Raw genomic sequence first — 12,895 nt, 5'->3', positions numbered from 1 at the left:
CGGCATGCTAAAAGCTAGGTTCACAATCCAAGGCTTCTGGTGGGACATATTAACAAGTATCAAACCAATACTTCAGAATTCTCTTCCAGTTCAACCTCAAACAAAAATGGCAGAAAAAGTATTGCATTCTGAATACCACAAAATATAAGTACAAAGCACTGTATCATGACCTATTTAATCTTATTATTTTTCCATTCATCTTACTTAGTCATCTGTCACTCCTGAATTAAGAAGTTGGTCTCGTTTTCTAGAGAAACCAATTATTGGGTCAAAGAGGCATAACAGTGAATCAAATCCTTCTGCATCTAATCATTCTGGTTCTGATTATATTTATTTTGAAACTTCAAAACATGGTTTTGCATGTGCAATGAGTTGTGCATATCCTAGGACACTTCAATGGTTGGTGGGTTTTAAGGAAACAAACATATAAAACTAAGTTTTCTCTAAGCAATGCATAGCACATGATTTTTTTTTACTCATTCCCAGGACATGGTGAGGCCAGGATTTATTGCTTATCCCTAATTGCCCTTCAGAAGGTGGGGTTGAGCCACCTTCTCGAATACAACTTAGTGGCACCGTAGACCACTAGGGAGAAATTAAGGGCAGAATTTTGAGATCAGGGTGCAGGTGCGGTCGGTGGGACCGGGAGCAGCCGGGAATTGGCTCAGCACCCGCGATAGGCCCCCAACCGTGATTTCACGCTGGTGGACCAACTAAGGCCCGCCCAGCGTGAAATGCGGCTCGTCACTAGTCAGGAAGGGCTGAGCGGGGGCGGGGGCCTGTTGGCCGCCGGGTCCAATTGGTTTAAAAATGGCCCAGGCAGCCCCGGAAAGACTGCCCACGGGAGGACATGTGTTCTGCGTCGTTTTGATGGAGTTGAGTGTGGCTGGATACGCCAGGCGGGAGGGCAAGTCGGATGGGGACTCAGCACCCTAGCTTTTTGGGTGAGTGCCTTGCAGTCCTTCTTTTCCCTCTTAGATTCGTCAGCACGCAATTGGTCTATGGACCCTGACGCCGGAGGACCACTGGGCTTCATTTTCACCTGTGCCACACCTAGTCTCTGAAGCAGGCACTAGAGCAGATACCAGCACCTCAGTGGACATTAGATTGACGGCTAGGATGTCGGTGCACATTGCTGAGGGTGCTTCACACTCGCTTGAGGTGCAGGTGAAGGCAAGGAGTGCCCAGGGCACTGGCAGTTGGAGGACTGCTGGAGACCAGGATGATGCTGGATCGAAGGCAGTTGATGAGCCTCCGGAGTCATCCATTAGGCGGCAGATGATGGACATCCAATGAGATATGCGGGAGGATCTGGCGAAGATCCATGTGAGCCTGCGTGCCATGCAGAGCATCAGGCCGGCACTGACCTTCATGGCCGATCACTCCACTTCCTCCATTGAGAGAGTGGTGACTCTCATGGAGATACAGCTCCAAGGATAGAATCAGGGGTTCCTGTGGTTGTGCTCAGACCTGCAAGCCTTCAAAGAGGCAATGGCCTCAGGTGGTCAGTGTCCGTGTGGGAGATGGATGAGGCACCTAGTATTCCAGCTAGGTGCCCATCCATCAATGATGAGCAGGGATTCCAGAGCGACCTCATGTTGGCGCATGAGCTGCTTGAGTTATTTGCATGTTAAAGTTATATACCTGCACAGTAGCCCCTCTGTTCTGATATGAACAACCTGTTATTCCAGACTGTTGCTGCCATCAGGACTTTGCTGCTGTGTGGACATTTTTATCAAAATCCATCAAATATTGCTCCTGTCAGGGTTCTCTGGATGACGGCAGCAGCTCCTCCGTCCCTCTGTCAGTGACCATGGCATCCAATGAGTCTGCGATGACGGAGGAGATGCCAGCCATGGCACTGGCCGGTCCCTCCCAGGCGGGGCCAGCAGTGGCTCCAATCGCCGGAGGACAACCGCCAAGGTCATCAAGGCCATCAAGACACCAATGTCAGCAGGCTGTCTCCAATGCCGGTGCCAGTGAGGTGGGGGGGGGGTGGGGGGGAGGGTGACGGGGGGGGGGTGGGGGGTTGCCAAGAAGTAGCACTCGCAAACGTAAGTTTAAGGCACAATGAGCACGAGAGGGACTGGTCACGGGTGATTTTATGTTAATTTACGTTTGGTTTATATGTCTGCTGGTGTGGAAATCAATGCCAGTAATTTTAATGTCATTATGCTTTCAATGTAACGATACCTCTGTTCTTGGGTGGCAGAGAGGTGTCCTGAGCCACCTTTTCAACGGATAGCCCTTGTCACCCAGCAGCCATCTATTCAGTTGGGCTGGAGCACTGAAGAGCCTCGGTGCCTGGGAGTGTCTGAGGATGTAAGAGTCAGGAACTGCCAGGGTACCTTGCACAGATTTGCAGAATCAGCATCCTGTGGTCACACACTATCTGCACATTCATGGAGGGGAATCCCTTTCTGCTAACAAAGGCACCCGGCTCACCCTCTGGCACCTTGATGGCCACATGTGTGCAGTCGATGGCACCCTGGATGCTGGGGAACCCAGCAATTGCTGCAAAGCCTCTGGCTCGCTCAGCCTGGCTGGCCTTATCTGTATGGTAAAGAATGAAGGTCAGTACCTGCCTGAACAGAGCTTCTGTCACCAGCTTGATGCAACTGTGGACAGCTGATTGGCAAAGTCTACACGGATCCCTCACTGACCCCTCGAAAGAGCCAGAAGCATAGAAGTTGTGGGCTGCTGTGACCTTCAGTGCCACTGGCATGGGGCATCCATGGCGCCACACAGTTGGAGCTGATCTCAGGGCTGATCCTCTGACGGATGGAGGTCACTGTCTCCCTTGAAAGGCGAAGCCTCGTTCAGCATTGCACCTCTGACAAATTGAGGTAGCTGCATTGCCACCTGTAAACCCTGGCAGCAGGATTGTGGCGTCTCCTGTGTCCCCTTCCGCCTTGCACTTCCTGCTGGCTCTGCACCCCTTGTGCCTGTGCCTCCCATCCCACAGGTCCCTGACTTGGAAGCTGCACTGGGACACTTGGCCTCCTTTCCCTTCTGCCCCTCTCTTCCTCCTCAGAGAAGATGCCATCAGCAGAGAACACCATCCCCAACATCAGGGTAACAGAAGGCTGTCTGATACGTGGAAGGGTCCACACGGTCTGAATCCTCCAGGGGCCTTTGAAGACACCAATGAGACCTGAAATGAAGGCTGGAAACGCTAAGAATGAAAACCTGAACAGAGATGAAGCTGCCAAGTATCAATAAGTCACCAGCAGCAAACTATGTTCCAAACTCCCCATGACTGACAATGGCAATGCTGCTCACCCCTTTTATCCTGCCCTTGGATGAGGTTTTTAAAATTGTCGGCTGGAAGCCTGCACATTTTGCCCATTCAACGAGCACAAAATCACATGGGCAACAAAAAATCACTGTCAGTTGGCTTTTAAATGGCCTTAAGTGGCCTTTTAATTAATGGCAGGTGCGGCTCCAGCACACACTCGTGCCAGCTGACCGAAATATCTTGCGAGTGCGCAATGACGTCGGGACGCTCACCAGATGTCATCGGGCGCTATTTTATGCCCGGTCTGGTCAGGCGTGTCCCACGCGCAGGATGTAAAATTGTGCCCTAGGTGTCAACCACATCGCTGTGGGTCTGAAGTCACATATAGGTCAGAACAGGTAAGGACAACACATATCGCTCCCTAAAGGATACTAGTTAATGAGATGGGTTTTTAAAAGAAGCCACTAGTTTCATGGTCACCATTACTGAGACTAGCTTTTTAATTCCAGATTTATTTAATTAATTAAATTTAAGCTCCCCAGCTCCCATGGTGGGATTTGAACTCATATCTCCTAATAATTAGTCCAGGCCTCTAGATAATTAAGCTAGTAACATAACTACTCTGCTTACATACACAGTTGCTCACTTGTTACTCCTACCTACTTCTGTTTTTAGATACTAACAGAAAATGTTAAGACATTGTACAATTGGTGAAATAGAAAAGAAAAAAGACTTACATTTATATAGTAGCTTTCTTGACCGTAGGGTGTCCCAAAGCAACCAATGAAGTCATTTGGAATTATTATCACTGTTGTAATGTAGGAAACATGGCAGCCAATTGGCATATAGCAAACTCCCACAAACAGCAATGTGTTTATGGTAAGATAATTTTTTTTTAGCTGTTACTTAAGGAATAAAGATCGTCCAGAATTCCCCTGCTCTTCTTCGAAGTTGTACCACTGGATCTTTTACGTCCATCTAAGAGGTCAGATGGGGACCTCAATTTAATGTTTCATATGAATGAGCAAGTAGTGTCAAAACGGCAAACACTTTGCATGGTTTAGGTTGTTAGTTCTGCCTAAAAGTACAATGGTGCTACTTTACAATTGGAAAAGAGCAACTAATAAAAATCATCTTAACCAACCTGGCAAGATAAAAAATGCACATACCTCTTAGCAGGGAAGGTTGAATCCTAAATTATTAACAATGCGTGTATAATTTGGCTGATGTGCTCCTTGAATGTGTTCTGTTACTAAATGCAGGACACACTCCTAACAAACCAATTATGCAACGCACTCTGTTTCAATACAAAGCAATTTTGGTTTTGCATCAGCAGAGATTGAAGTTACTAAATTGATGCTCATTTGCAATTTAACAAGCAGTGTGAGACCTTTGGGAAAATAGTCTGCCACATTTAGCATTTCACACCAACTGCACTTTTAAACATCTCTAGATGATTCTTTTCAATGTTGTAGCTCTGCTGGGTTTAGAAGTTTTCACAGAATCATTCAATTCCTTTCATTTCCCTCACCCTTATAGGATGGAAATTTTAAGCTAATGTTGCAATTTCAATTGGATATTTACCTGCAGTATATTAATAAAAACAGGAGAGATTTATTAAAAAGTCAAAAGTTTCAAGTGCACGGTTTATTGTGTGAATGCAAAACAGTTTCCTTTTAGAGTGTAGGGTCCAGATTTTTGTAGATTCATAAAAACTCTGGAGTCAAACATGCATGATGGGGACAAGTGGAAGAATTCTTTCAGCAGAATTGGATGGCCTCATTGTGCATGAATGGCTGTGAGCCCAGATTCATAAAGTGATTTTCTCAGCAGGGGTTCTGTTTTGACAGCTGGACAGAACTGTTGACAGAACTGTAGGCCAGAATTTTTCCGTCGGCGAGTTGGAGGCAGGGCCCACTCGCCGACATGTAAAATGACGTGGGATGATGTCAGGAGGAACCCCCAACGTCATCCCACCCCATTTAAATATTCAGGAAGGCGGGTGGACAGCGCGATCAGCTGTCCGCCCGCCAACCTGTCAATGGCCAATTAAAGGCCCTGCCCGTCCAACTTTAAGGCTGGCAGGCAGGCCAGGAGCCCCAGCGGGCTTCTGAAAAAACATGAAACCTCATCCACTGGCGGGATGAGGTTTCATGTCTGTTTTAAAAAACTTTAATAAACTTTGTGATGTTTATTAACATTGTCACGCAAGGGGGACATGTTAATAATTTTTTTATTTTTCTATGTTTTAAGTTTATAAAACTTTCAGCGCTCTCTCTGAGACAGCACTTAGTCTCAGGGAGCTGTGCGCTCTTTTGCGAGCATGACAGTTGGGAAATCCCTGCCCCCCCAGCACAGGAAGCACTTAGCGCTTCCCATCAGGTGGCCCGCTGGGCGGGCCAACTCAAAATGGCAGCGGGGCCCGTTTTGGCAGCAGAGATTGGCTGCCCACCCACCGCCAAGCCAGTGGGGCCCACCCGCCCATCAAGGGCAAAATTCTGTCCGTTATCTCTTTTGTTACAGTCCCAATGTTTATCTGCACAAGATTAAGAGGTGGGAAGTGTTTGAAGCCCCTGTTACTGACACTTTAATGGTCCCTTTGATTGAGCCTTTTATGGGGCTGTAGGAACAGCACTTTTTTTCCAAAGAAGATTTGTGAATGGATATTTTTTTCTGAAAAGTTCTACAGGTGCCATTGTTACTCTGCAGTTCATTGGTTCTGTACATGGTGTATACTGGGTGGAGGGCATGAGTTGGCACTGAGTTGGCGCAGAGGGTATAAGGGGCCATGGGAAGTGGGTGGTGGAGTTGTGAATAGATGTGAGGGGTGAGAGCTGGAGGACCTAATATCCCTTCATAAAACTGGGACCAAATCCCAGGGAACTGAGGTGGGCTTTTTAACCAGCCTGCCTTGGCTCTTGGCCACCCTTAAGGCTGCCTCTGAGCTGCATCTGGGGGTGGCAGGTCCAACTCTATTCCACATCCATGAAAATCATGCCATTTGGGGTCTGTCTACTGAGGCAGTTCCAGTGAGTCAGGAAATCTCCCTTCTGGAGCTACCCACCTTGGTTGCGAAAACTTGGGCTTAGAAATCAGCCTACTGCAGTGAGAGTGGTCTGCTTCCATACTCTACCATAATACTTTAGTACGAGTAAGCACAGTAACTAAGTGATCATTTTGAAGTGGAAAAGCTATCTTACATTTCTGAATACCTGGCATTCTGTTGTCATGAAGATATCAACCATAATCCAATCAGCTAATAAGATCACTCATGTACTTGTCCTTCTTTACCACAGTATGAGGACCCGGTTCCATGAGAATTGGTTCCCCCAATACACAATGTAATGTCACATTCCTACATTGATCCTGAAATGTTACGCTGACATGGGAATGGTTATAAACTCCCAGCCAGCATTTAAATCTGTTGTTTATAATTATAATTATTTTTGGAACAATGTGCTCCTTACTCCTTCGATAAGTATTCCAATTATTTTTCCAAATTAAAGTAAGTACTTGTGCAGTGCTGATACATTGGTTTTCTTTTCCCTAAGGCAAAGAGAAAACATTTGCACCTTTTTCAATTAGGTTTCAGTTGCCGTTGAGCAGCTATTGGATCCGAGCCACACAAACTGGAAGGCATCCAATTTCTGGCTACACTATTGAGTATTTTTGAGTTTGCTTTCTGCTTCGTGGCTGGGAATAAACAACTCCTGAGACTACCTGAGATGAAACTGACTACATCCAATCGGTTAAAATGCTGACTTTTGAACAAAACAATATTTGTTTTTAAAATTTCACTTTTTGCAGTATTCCAGGATTGTAAAAATATTGTTCATTGAAGGCTGTGATTCTGTGACAAGACGCCTGATGTTTCCAACACAATAAGTGCTGATTTAACAAAGTTACCTTGACAACAGCATAGAAAAAATGGAAGTTTAAGTAAGTGGTATTACAAAAATTTACATAAATCAATAGTAGTATACTCAGCTGAAGGTTCAACATAGTGTGCTGTAGAGTGTTAAGCTTGGATTTGTATCTGGGATTCTCTTGGGCTACTGAGTTCAGCCATATTATTGGAAGCCTCTGAGTGAGATACAGTCACATCATCAGATGAAAAGAGGAAAATATCAAGAGGGTGAGACACTTCTGAGATTAGTCCTGGTCGTCCTCTACCTTTAGAGAGACATTGAGAGAGAACAAGCCAACTTCCCAGAGTCACGAAGTGGGTATATGCAAGGCCCAGAAACAATTTGCTCCATCCGATCTTAACGTATCGTGGAGTTACTTGAATGGTAGTCAGAAGGGTGCCAAACTCCGAAACTGTTCCAACTTCATCAGGACTAAGAAAATAAAAGGCCTCATGAGGAGAAAAAGTGGAAAAATGCAGAATAAACTAAAGTATATTTGTTTTGTTGGTTATTACTTTACATTCTTGGCACAGAATGTGTGAGATGGTGGTGTAGTGGTGATGTCATTAGATTACCAATCCCATGCTCTACTCTGGCCATGCTCTGGGGATGTGGGTTCAAATCCTACTGCAGCTGGTGGAATTAATACATTCAGTTTTTAAAGCTAATTGCAGTAATAGTGATCATGAAACTATCATTGATTGGTGCAAAAACCCATCTGGTTCACTAATTTCCGAAGGAAATCTGTCATCCTTACCCTGTCTGACTTACATATGACTCCAGGCCCACAGTAATGTGGACCAATTCAAGGAAAATTAGGGATGGGCAACAAATGCTGACCTTGCCATTGATACCCACATCCCATGCAAGAATTAAAAAAAAAACAAATGAAATGACTTACAATTTGCTTTTAGAAATGGTAGCATATGCGTGCTTCACAAAATCCATTATTTTAACACATACATTAATTAACTACTACAACAGTGTTAACACCACTATTAAAACAACAAGTAAGTAATGTGACATCTTCATCACCCGATATCACCAACAGCAATTTCTAGCCTTTTAAAGATATTTCTCATCCTTAATTACTCTTTCCCTTCTGTAACTTTCTGGAGAATTAAAGAGATTTTTATGAAGTGAAATTAAAACCCTAGAAATTGTTGCATTGCAGCAGCAGCAGCACTGTCCTTATTATATCACTGGCTTCATGAACCGCACTTCAAATGTTTGAATTGATCGGGAGACAGTCTCCACAGTACAAATCCCTTCCCTGAAAATTTCCATAATAATTGTTATCCGCTGTGTGTTCTGTAAGATGTCCTAAAAAGAGGCCATAGCTTTCTTTCTCAGTAATGCCATAGTCAAGAGTAATTTTGCTGATTAAAGAGCCAGCCTTATCTTCCCATTACTATTTAATTTTTACTCACTCCAGATAACAGCAAATTCAGTGGATTAGTGCAGTTCTCATTTCTTTGGTGGCACTTTGGTGTACAGAAGACCTATATTTTAGCAAAATAATAATATTGGAGGTAGATCAATCAGGGTAATTCTCCCAGAAATGTTCTGCTATCCCTCTGTCTACCTCCTGACAGATCAACAAGAATTTCTAGATGAATAAGTCCAGTCAAGGAGGTAAAGTTAGTGGTGCCAGTATTCCACAGGCATTCCGGTAGACTTCTGGTCAATCCTGTGTTTACTGGAATTGCCTCAAGCTTCCCAAGGAGTTGGATGTGGCACTCTCAGTCATGGGGTGGAGTTTCTAGGCCTGTGAGTGGGAAGGTCCATTGCCAGCTCCTACAAAGTCGTCGATGTAAGGAGAGTTGGGGTGTCAGTCAGAACTCCCTTAGTCCAGCACACCAACCGTCAGTGTGCCATTAAAAATTCAATCCTGACCCTACCTAGCCTCCTCTGGTTTTTAAAGAAACTAGTCAGGGGAGAGGGGTAATGGGGTGGGGGGAGTGTTGTTTGGTGGGCGACCAATCCACTTCAGGAGGCAGCAGCTTCAAAGTGGTTATGTTCCTTCATTTTTGCGGGCTTTTTATCATTTTTACTCATTTGCTCTGAGCTTCCCAGGCTTCCAGAAATTCAGCAGGTAAAAAGAGGCAAGAAAGACTAGATTCATTTTACAGCACTGCTTGTGGGCCAGGAGAGGCAGCAGTGTTTCTGTCAGGCCTTGCAAGTTAATCTGCATCCTTTCTCAATGTCAGCTGACCTCACACCCCTCCACGATCTGTGAAGTCCCTGATTTCCCCTGCCTCCACGCACTTCTCCCTGACCGTGACCTCTCCTCACAACCACGACCTCTTCTCCGACCATGATCTTCCCCTCCCCATCACAATTACTTCATTCGCATTCAGGATCTCTCCCCGCCATTTCCCAACTGAAATTCCTTCTGCCGCCTCAACACCGCATCCCCAATACCTTCCTGTAACCATGGGCAAAATTTGACACTGGCGGGGTTTTATGGTCCCGCCAAAGTCAATGGGCTTTTGAACAACTCACTGCATTTTACCGCCCCACCCCTGCCATGACAGGGCCGTAAAAATTCACCTCATGTTTCTTTTAACTGTTCGATCATAAATTCTGAGGCAAGGGCCATTACCATATATGTTTGATACAACAGAGTAAGTTAATCCGGCTCCTTCAAACCATCAGAATTGTAACTCCTCCAGACCAGTATACCCTGTCATTTTATCTTGCTTCCTGTTAAAAAGTACACAGTTTGTGCTTGACATCAATGCACTGACATTACTTTAACTGTGAGCTTATTGGTTCAGGGGATATCAGAGCTAGCTTGCATTTCTAGCTTGTATTTCGATCCATTAAAAGATATTTAATCAATTTATTCCTTTTGCCCTTGGTACATTGAGTTGACTGCACTACATAATTAAATTATTTCCTGAGATGCTATACTGTCCAAGTTAAAGCAAACCCTGTATCAAGGTTCATTTATGCAAGTCATGCTACAAAAGAACCATTTCCATAAATTACAAACAAACACTGTGCACTTAAATCTCATTTTATAGGGGTGGTTTTTTTCACAGTATCACAAAATTTTTACAGCAGAGAAGGAGGCCATTTGGCCCATCATGCCCTTGCTGGCTCTCTGCCAGCTACCTAGTAGTTCCACTACCCCCACCCTTACCCCATGGCTCTGCAAACTTTTCCTCTTCAGATTACTACCCAATTCCCTTTCGAATGCCTCAGTTGAACTTCTCAAGCAGTGTATTCCAGATCCTAAACACTTGCTGCGTGAAAAGGTTTTCCTCATGCCACCTTTGGTTCTTTTGCCAATCACCTGGAACCAGTGTCTTCTGGTTTTCAACCCTTCTGCCGATGGGAACAGTGTCTCTCTATCTACTTTGTCCAGAGCCCTCATGATGTTGAACATCTGTATCAAATCTCCTCTCAAACTTTCTCCTTTAAGGAGAACAGCCCCAGATTCTCCAACCTTTCCACGTATTTGAAGTCCCTCATCCCTTGGAACCATTCTTGTAAGTATTTTTTATGCACCGCCAACCCCCCCCCCCCCCCCAACTCCAATGCCTTCACATCTTTCCTAAAGTGTGGTGCTCAGTATTGGACACAATACTCCAGTTGAGGCTGAGACAGTGTTTCACAAAGGTTCACTTTTCCGTTGCTTCCACCCATGTTAAATAAGAGGTAACAATGAAGTCTGTGTGAGCAGAAGTTGTTGTACAGAAAAATTTTGAATTCACATGGGAGAGATATCATTATGCTTACCCCTTGTGGTAAGGGATAAATTCTGGATTAACCTGATGTGGATTTAATTGGGAGAAAAATTAACATGGATTTTGTCTCAATCTGAATGATTGACAGTGTTTCTTCTTAAGTTTCATGCTTGCTTTGTCCAGAAAAATCTGATTTTTAAGCAGCTGTGTTTCAAAGGTTTATTTCTTAGCTGACCGGACAGCTGTGTACTATTTATATATTTTTTTTAAATTGCAATGAATTGGTAACAGGTCTGAATCCTATTATTCTAACAATGGTGATCCCTGATTCTCTCTGAATAGAGAGGGTTTGAATTGCTTTTACCTTTCTAATGGAAGGACCAAAGGATTCTGATTCTGGCCTGTCTTTAGAAACTTCATAAGAAACCATCTGACCATCAGTTGACAATTAACTGGAGCAATCGAATTGAAAGGAGAAGAAGGTTCAAATGCCACCCACTGATTTCGGTTTTCATAGGGAAAGAGAAGCTCCAATTCGAGTCAGCCTGATAGTGTACTGTTCTTATTTCTAGAGCGTGTTTATTATTCCTCTTTGTGTGAGGGATATGATCTGATTCCTGCAGGTCCCAAGTGTCCAGAATACAGTTCATGGACTGCAGCAGCACTGGTATAATTGGCACAGTTTCAACTATTGGCTTTCTGTTGGGGTTGCATCTATTTAGCCACTGAATGACAATTTTAAGGGGAAGTTTTGGTCAATTCCAGCCTTGTGCAGTTAGTGGTTTTAAAGCACACACTGACATTGAGCTCTGTCCTTGTTCCTTAAAATGAATAAAACCACACTTTCCAGAGTAAACATGATTAAGAGTCAGAGCCATTTTGACATATGCTGTAGCCTTCAAAACTCAGGATCTATATTTCATCTCTTCCAAGTCCAACTTCACCTGAACGCTCATTTGTACCAGTTACATTGGGTTAATTTTAACACCCCACATTTTTGAGCTGGGGTTGGGTGAGATGTAAGTTTTTTTTTAACATCTCAAAGCAAGCCACCCACATCCAGATTTAACAGAGGTGCGGCACAGCACCGGCAGCTGACATGCTCCCAGGAGAAAAGTTAGTCATTTAACTATTATACTGAGTTTGGAAAACTCACCTTTAACATGTCTTACAGGTTTAACCCTGACAAGATCAAGCTTGTCCATTTCATTCACATTTCTGCTCTCGCTCCTTCTCTTCCCAGAACCACAGTAGGGTTTCCCTTGACTTCATCTTTCACCTTCCCAACCTCCACATTCAGTGGATCATTCTACACCATTGCCTCCACCAAACATGTTTTGCCCTCCCCTAGTCTTTCCATATTCTGGAGGGACTATGCCCTCTATGACATATTTGCCCTTTTCTCAATCAACCAACACCCCTTCCTCTTTCCATGGCACCTTTCCATTCAAGCACAGTCTAGTCACTGTTATAACGTAAAAAATAGGTTAGTCATAACAAGCTCCCTAAAACAGAAATTAAATGAATGATGGGATAATCTGATTTAGGTGTTTGTTAAGAGATATATGTTGGCCAAGGCACCAGAGACAACTCCTGTGTTGCTCTTGGAATAGTGCCAGAGGCATCCTTTATGCCCAACTGAGTGGGCAGATGGAGCTTCAGTTTATGTCCTTTCGGAAAGATAACAATGCAGCACTCTTTCAGTACTCCAGAGAAGTGCCAGCCTAGATTATGTGCTGAAGTCCCTGGAGTGGGACTAAAGCCATTCAAACCTTTGGGCTCAGAGGCAAGAGTGCTTCCATTGATCCAAGACGGATATATTAAAGCATGTATCTGTGTAGGCATGAATCCAGGACAGAGATAAATTCAATGTAATTTTTCCACAGTCAAATAATCTACCAGAGCGCACTAGGCACAGACATAAGGAATGTTAACTTGGTTGAAAAACTGATGATTACTCGGGTCCATTCAGTCATACCCCAGCAAGGAGTGAACACCTTCAGGAGAAGGGATGGAGAGGAAAGGAAGGTAACTGATGCCCTTGTCATATTCAA

The 12,895-nt window shown here is 44.3% G+C and overlaps 1 pseudogene; it reads left to right on the top strand.

Annotated features, from left to right (window-relative positions):
• The first annotated feature begins 1,572 nt into the window (after window positions 1-1,572).
• LOC121281662 lies at window positions 1,573-1,731 on the top strand (annotated as a pseudogene).
• Window positions 1,732-12,895: the final 11,164 nt, after the last annotated feature.

This window comes from Carcharodon carcharias, chromosome 8 (assembly GCF_017639515.1).
Source record: "Carcharodon carcharias isolate sCarCar2 chromosome 8, sCarCar2.pri, whole genome shotgun sequence".
NCBI lineage: Eukaryota > Metazoa > Chordata > Chondrichthyes > Lamniformes > Lamnidae > Carcharodon > Carcharodon carcharias.
This window is presented reverse-complemented; position numbering and strand designations above follow the sequence as displayed.